The sequence below is a fragment of the Eptatretus burgeri genome, chromosome 12, assembly GCF_056783735.1.
Source record: "Eptatretus burgeri isolate ZD-2024b chromosome 12, Ebu_testis_v1, whole genome shotgun sequence".
In the NCBI taxonomy this organism is placed as follows: domain Eukaryota; kingdom Metazoa; phylum Chordata; class Myxini; order Myxiniformes; family Myxinidae; genus Eptatretus; species Eptatretus burgeri.
This window is the reverse complement of record NC_140972.1, coordinates 47,137,164-47,144,256: the sequence shown is the minus strand read 5'-3', so window position 1 is coordinate 47,144,256 and position 7,093 is coordinate 47,137,164. Positions and strand designations below refer to the sequence as shown.

The following is a 7,093-nucleotide window of genomic DNA, read 5'->3' as shown; positions in this document are numbered from 1 at the left end:
GTCAACATCACCGTCATGCCGAAGAAAAAAAAAGAAAAGAAAAAAAAAAACCATGGAGTCTGGAACACTGACGGATTCCACCTGTGTGAACCCCATTTTTATATACCAATTCCCCTAAACGCTGCCAATACGCCATTATACGGTAGCTGTAAGTTAGAAACACGTTCAGTAAGTTCTGTGGTCGTCCGGAAGATGTCAAATACGTTTACATACTTCAATATGCGTTGGAGATACGTTACTCATAGGTTCAAAGCACGTTACTCATAGGTTCAAAGCATGTTACTCATAGGTTAGAAATAAGTTTCGGGTATGCTAAACATTACCTCGACGTGTTTCGACTTATGAGTAACTTACAAGTAACATGTGTCAACGATCGCATAACGTGCCTACAACTTATGGCCAGCATATGCGGAACGTGTGAGTCATACGCTGGCATACCTCGAAAAATGTTGAGCATGCTTAAAATTTGTCGACGTGCTCGGCATACTACGACGTATGCCAGCGTGCTTCAGCCTGCTCTTAATGTATACAAAACTTACCCATAACGTATTCGACGTGTGCCAGCGTATTCAGCAAATTTTTCACACGTCGGCATACGCTGGCTAAAACGTCAAGGTGTGACAGGGCCTTGACACTTCGATGTCAAGTGCGGTTATGATTTGAATCATCGAGCGGCAGCCTTTTAATAGGCTATGCCACGTGATCGTCGGCGATACGCTGCCGCGCTATGCATACGTTAGACTATCGTTGGGCATACGTTGTGAACGCCGACAACACGCTAAGTATTCGTTGGTATAAGGTACCTATATGTTATCGAAACGTTCTGTGTACGTTACTAATATGTTATGCATACATCCAACTCGTTATGAATATGCCAAAAACTTAATAAAAAAAACCATCAATAGTTCAGCGTACGCCAGCGCTTTACATACATTTTGATACGTTGCCATACGCTGGCTAAAATGTCAAGGTGTGACAGTGGCTTTAGGTAGGTTCAGTCCTGTCAAAGCAGTTTCTTGTCAAGAGTTATAGTAGGGGGCTTGCCATTACCTTCCCAACTGTAGTTATGACAGGAATTTGGAACTGCGCTGAGTTATGGTGTCGGTGATAGCTCGTCTACTCTTCGCGAAGGACACCATGAGATCTTTAATGTTGGCAGACAGGATACATGCTGAATGCACATCCAAAAGACAGCACACAAATTGATGAATCACCCTGACTGTGAAATACCAGGATGACAGTTTATAGCTGGGCCGGGTTTCTAACCCACCATGACAATAAACCTGACATTGGCAATACCTCCTTTCAACCCATTATATGCAAGTCATCACCCGTACAGTTAAACCAACGTTCTCAACATCGATAATTCTATAACTGAATTTTTTAATCTTAAAAATGCAGTCTCTGTGGAGGTCGAGATACTCTGTTGGACCTTCCAGGTACCGTTGGAATTGCTCCACTCAAGTCAGATTTTGAACTAATGTTTGGGAACTGACTGGAATCTGATTTAGGGAGAGATGTAATTTCTCTCACTGAGCTGTCAGACGAAAACGGTAATGTCTGAGGAACCATACTAGGTTGAACAGGTGAATGGGGTTCCACGATAAAGTCAGGTGACTGCTGACTATTTCTAGGTATTAAATCAAGAACCTCTAAGGTTGATTCGTACTCAGGTAAACTTTGCTCTGGTCTGCCATGAGCATTTTCATTTCTACCTGAATCGTCAGCTATCAGAAGGTCAGCATGCACATTTCTGCGGTTATTTCCCGTAACTCTCGCTAGGTACTGTAAGTAAGTGGACCTTTAATGGGCACTATCGTACCTGGAATCCACTTTTCCTTTCCTCCCCTCACATTTCTCACACGGATGGGTTGATACAAATCAAATGATCTCATTTTAGGGTTAGGATCATCCTCATGAACTTTAGAAAGGTTGTTTTGCTTTCCACCTTTCTTTGTAACCAAGGTTTGACCATAGACAAATGAGTTCTGAGGGTTTTTAAAAAAAACAATTCAGCCAGATTTACATGTTGTAAACAACTACCGTTGTAGTATGAAATGTAGTACAAATACCTCAAGCAATTTTGAATAACTGTCGACAAATATCAAAAACATTTGACCTTTCACTTCAGCAAAAATCTATGTGGATCCAATGTCATGGTTCCATAGCCCATGGCCACAATAATAGTGGAAGATTTTGGGGAGTCTGCACAATTAGGACATGACCTAACCATGTCCTCCATATCCATATCCAGCCCTGGCCATCAAATGAATGACCTGGCTCGGGCCTTCATCCGACACATAACTGGGTGATTTTCATGTAATTCTGCAAGCACATGTTCTTGCAGTGGGGATGGTATAACTCCACATCTTCTCCATCCATAAAAGACATCCATCGTCTGCAGACAATTTTTATTCAACAAAGAACCACGATTCATGAACCAAACTGTCTCCTTATCCATGCTGCACCCAATGGAGCCTTCCCTGGTACTGAAGCATCGATCTTCCCCACAAGGAACCACAACTCATGGACCAAGCTGTCTCCTTATCCATGCTGCACCCAACGGAGCCTTCCCTCGTCAGGAAGCATCGATCTTCCCCACAAGGAACCACGACTCATGGACCAAGCTGTCTCCTTATCCGTGCTATACAGCACATCCCCCACTCCATCTTGAAGCGACGATCTACACTCCACGGGTACGGTGTGTATGTGTGTGTGTGTGTGTGTGTGTGTGTGTGTGTGTGTGTGTGTGTGTGTGTGTGTGTGTGTGTGTGTGACCATCTAAGCTAATGTTATTCCCCCCTTTTCACATTAATCGAATGCTACTCCCCCCTTCAGAGGCTATTGATCCTGTGCCCAATCCACGTAATGTGTACTCATATCATTGAAATGTCCATTTCAGTTTTTATTTTTAAATGTTGTTAAGCCGTGCTGAGCACTCCGTTCTGTTGGAGTGCTTGCTTGAGCCCTTTGAATCATGTTTTCACCATGACGGACAGCCAGTGCATTCGGCTTATTTTTCTTTTCTTTAAACTTTTTAGATCCTCGTGGAGGATGTGGAGGAAAAATTTATATTAATGTATTTTAAATTGTAACAAATGTAGTTTCAGAAATGTAACTTTTATGCTGCAAATTGAATTGGCTGTCATTTCTGGCCAAAAGACTTTTGCCCTAAATGATAAGAAATGTGTTGTTCTGGAGCAGAGTGACCGAGCTGATAAAGGAACCTTTGCTTAGAAAATGTACGAAGTGGCTTTTTGTCTAAAGGACACATCTACAGTCTGGGTGAATATCCCCCAACCTCTCTCTCATGGAAGTATAAAATGCTTTGAAAGGTACATTGTTCTCAGTGCAAGCACGTGAGGAAGTATAGTTTCTCAGTGGCTTGTACTCCTTGGGACTGACCAAGTACCAAGTTAGAATAAAACTCTCTGATGTAATGTAGAAGTGAATTGAATCGGGTTGGTCTAACTGTTAACCAAAGTAAGAATAAATGAAATAGAACCAAATAATATTGCAATCAATAGGGATTCTTAAGTTCATTGTACAAGGGGAGAAGTGTATGGTGTATAATTAGGAAATAAATTGTTTCACAAGGAAGGACTTGTGTGGACATCAGTTTTGTCAGTGTCGATAGGGTTTTTGTAGGATTTTATAATCAAATCGGACAAACGTTAAACTCTGTCTGAAGTCAAATAGGATTCCACAATCGGCCAGTTAGGATCCTTCAGGAGTATAACGATCACAACAAGGTGGGTTTAAAAAATCCACATCAGTTGGCGCCGAGACTCGGATTCGAACCGACGTTGGTGCGGTGCTCGTGACCGGAGGTGCTTAATCTACTGGAGGCAGTGCCTGGAGGAACGACAAGTGCTTGAGCGAAGGTAAGGGAGAGCGCTCTCAGCAGGTAACGCATTTCAAACAAAGAAAAGTTCATTGTCAGATAATTTTATTGAGAGAACGAAGAGGATCTGGCGGAGGGAGTCCGTTTTAAAGTAAACAATAAGTACTGTAGTTGTTTTAGAAAAGTGCTGGAGAAGAAGAGGAGTCAGATGACAAGAAGAGGCTCGTTAAGGAGCCAGATGCGTAATTAAATGGGAATGATGAAGCGACATGCCACATGTTTGCATTGATACGGACCGGCTATGTGAGAGATGGCCGAGGACATGGCTGAGACGCCGAGATAGGGTTAAAATAGATAAACATTGTAAGTTACCTGTTTGTAAGAGTTATAAGAGTTACTTTTTGTTCATTGAACTCACTGGAAGTTTGTTGGCAGTGAGGTTGTTATATTATATTGTGTGGAGGTTTTACGGATTTGTAAATGCAATGATTTGCACGAAACGTTTTGTGGAGTGCAGGAGACGATTAGCCAGCTGGGAGCGTGGTTGGTGATTTGCATTGAGATGCATGTGTTACTGAGAGTAAAAAATGAAACTTGTGCGAGTCCAATATTCACTGCAATGAAACGTGTTCTGTTGGGATTTTGACGATATTTTAACTCGTGCTGAGTTGAGCTGTGGGTCTGTTTGAAATGGCATGTTATGCATTCTTTGCGTTGTATTTCCACGTGAAGGTCGCAAACTACACTGTGTGAGACCCCCCTCCACTCGATCTGTGTGGGGTGGCCTATCTTTACACTGAGTCTTTGTTCGAGCCTTTGCTTTAGGTGTGAAATTTGATTCATATGCAGATTCAAGAGGATGAGATAGAAATGTGATTGGTATTTATCACGTGGTCACACGCGAGTCTATGAGATGCAATGCTGTTTAGTGTATGTGTTGAAGCCATGACAGAGTAATGCAAACTGTGGGTTTTGCCTGTCAGAGTTTTTTTCCTTTTCTTCCCACCGGATGTGGAGAGAACTTCCTGTTCCTTGTTCCTTGGTGTTTGTGGCGCACCCTCTCTACTGAATGCTTAAAGTGAAGTCCATCTAGGAAAAAGTGTTGAAGTTTTATTTTACAACCATCGGGATTTTGAATAAATTGTGAAATAACAATTGTGAATGTGGATATACTGTATGTGATTTAAATGTAGAAACGTGATTTGGAATGATTTTAATGATTTGATGATGTTTAGCACGTGGGAAATTCACAGATAATAGATGATTCCCTCGGATGGACGTTGAAATATTGTTTTATTCGTCTCCGAATGTTCAGGTTACCTGAACTTGTGCTGGGAAGGCAATGGCAAACAACCCAGTGTAACCCTTTGATCGATTCAGTCAAGGTAAATTCATGATTTAATTCGATAGATGCTGAAGATTTAATTTTTCATTTATGGATTTTAAAAGGAAATATTTATTGTTTTGACCAAAAAGTTGTTTAAGAGAGTTTGGATGTTTATTAGTCTGAAGTTTAAGATGCTTTTCCAAGGCTGGGATAAAGATTGTGGAGGGTGAAGCTGCATGTGTAGACAGAGTGTTTGAGCTGCAATTTAAATGATATTCGCCTGATGACAGATTTGACAAGTGATTTGACAATTTTTGTACAACTGTTTAAAATGATTTATTTGTTTTGATAAAGGAAAATGGATTCGTAATTGAGAAGGTCAGAGGAAGTGATAGATGGTTTGTGTATGTGAGTTGGAAAAATGGCAGCATGTTTGCTGTTTTGGTGAGAGAGAAGTGGACAGATGGAGAAATGTCAGAGATTTAAAATGTCGATGGAAATAGCAAATGAGATGGATGTTTTGAGTATACGTACAACTGGGATTTCTGTATATTTTAGCATGTTGTTTTGGGAAATAACAAGGAAAGGGATTAAAATATTGATATGACATATAATGCAAGTTAAATGCTTCCATAACAATCTTTGTTAGTCTTGTAGAACTACATGTGCCCATGACGTTTATTGATTGGTGTTTCATTGATGCTTTGTTTGTTTCGGAGTGTTGAAAGCAGTCTTTGAAGCAATGTACGATGTCATCGAAATGAAGTTTGGAAAGAACTTCCACACAAAGATTGGGTGATGGGAGAACCCAGATTTGGGTGATTGAGCATTCAACACATGATCATACCCCTTCCCGAGGAGATAAGATGGAGCAATGTGGGAAAAGAAGGGAAAAACCCACTGAGGAGAAGGTTGAGCAAACTCTTAACGTCGGCGTTGTGTGGTGCCTGCGTGGAGGAATGTTCTCAGCCACACTCTCGATTGCCGCTCTGCAAATACATCGTGAACTTGCTGTGGTCACTTCAATGTACGACAGGCCTGAAGTTCCACACTGCGCTCCTTCAACCCAGTGTCCGGCCCAAACTTGTACTTGCCCACATCTACCTTCTCCTCAGCTCAAGGAGTGCTTCGATTGTGTTTCCCGTTGGGTGCCGCTCTATCCACACCCTGACCTGTTTATCTTCTGACTTCAGGTAGCATGTTTCCAATGTGTGACACATGCTGATGAACAGGCCATAAATTAAATGGAAACTCACTCATTTTCTGATATGAGCACTCGCTGCCATTGTTGATTGAACTTGAATAATGGAAATCTTTTCTCCTTCAGGAATGGGACATGGTAATCATGTGTAAGAAAAATTATTCAAATTTTCCTTAAAAAAAAACGGGGGAGTGTGGGGGAAAAATTTATATTAATGTATTTTAAATTGTAACAAATGGAGTTTCAGAAATGTAACTTTTATGCTGCAAATTGAATTGGCTGTCATTTCTGGCCAAAAGACTTTTGCCCTAAATGATAAGAAATGTGTTGTTCTGGAGCAGAGTGACCGAGCTGATAAATGAACCTTTGCTTAGAAAATGTACGAAGTGGCTTTTTGTCTAAAGGACACATCTACAGTCTGGGTGAATATCCCCCAACCTCTCTCTCATGGAAGTATAAAATGCTTTGAAAGGCACATTATTCTCAGTGCAAGCACGTGAGGAAGTATAGTTTCTCAGTGGCTTGTACTCCTTGGAACTGACCAAGTACCAAGTTAGAATAAAACTCTCTGATGTAATGTGGAAGTGGATTGAATCGGGTTGGTCTAACTGTTAACTAAAGTAAGAATAAATGAAATAGAACCAAATAATATTGCAATCAATGGGGATTCTTAAGTTCATTGTACAAGGGGAGAAGTGTATGGTGTATAATTAGGAAATAA

General features: G+C 41.0%; 1 long non-coding RNA gene across 1 annotated transcript; it reads left to right on the top strand.

Annotated features, from left to right (window-relative positions):
• Window positions 1–6,949, top strand: LOC147015545 (uncharacterized). The gene is made up of 2 exons (XR_015050367.1): window positions 1–5,229; window positions 5,891–6,949. It is a non-coding gene; the product is annotated as an uncharacterized LOC147015545 (long non-coding RNA).
• The last annotated feature ends 144 nt before the right edge of the window (window positions 6,950–7,093 follow it).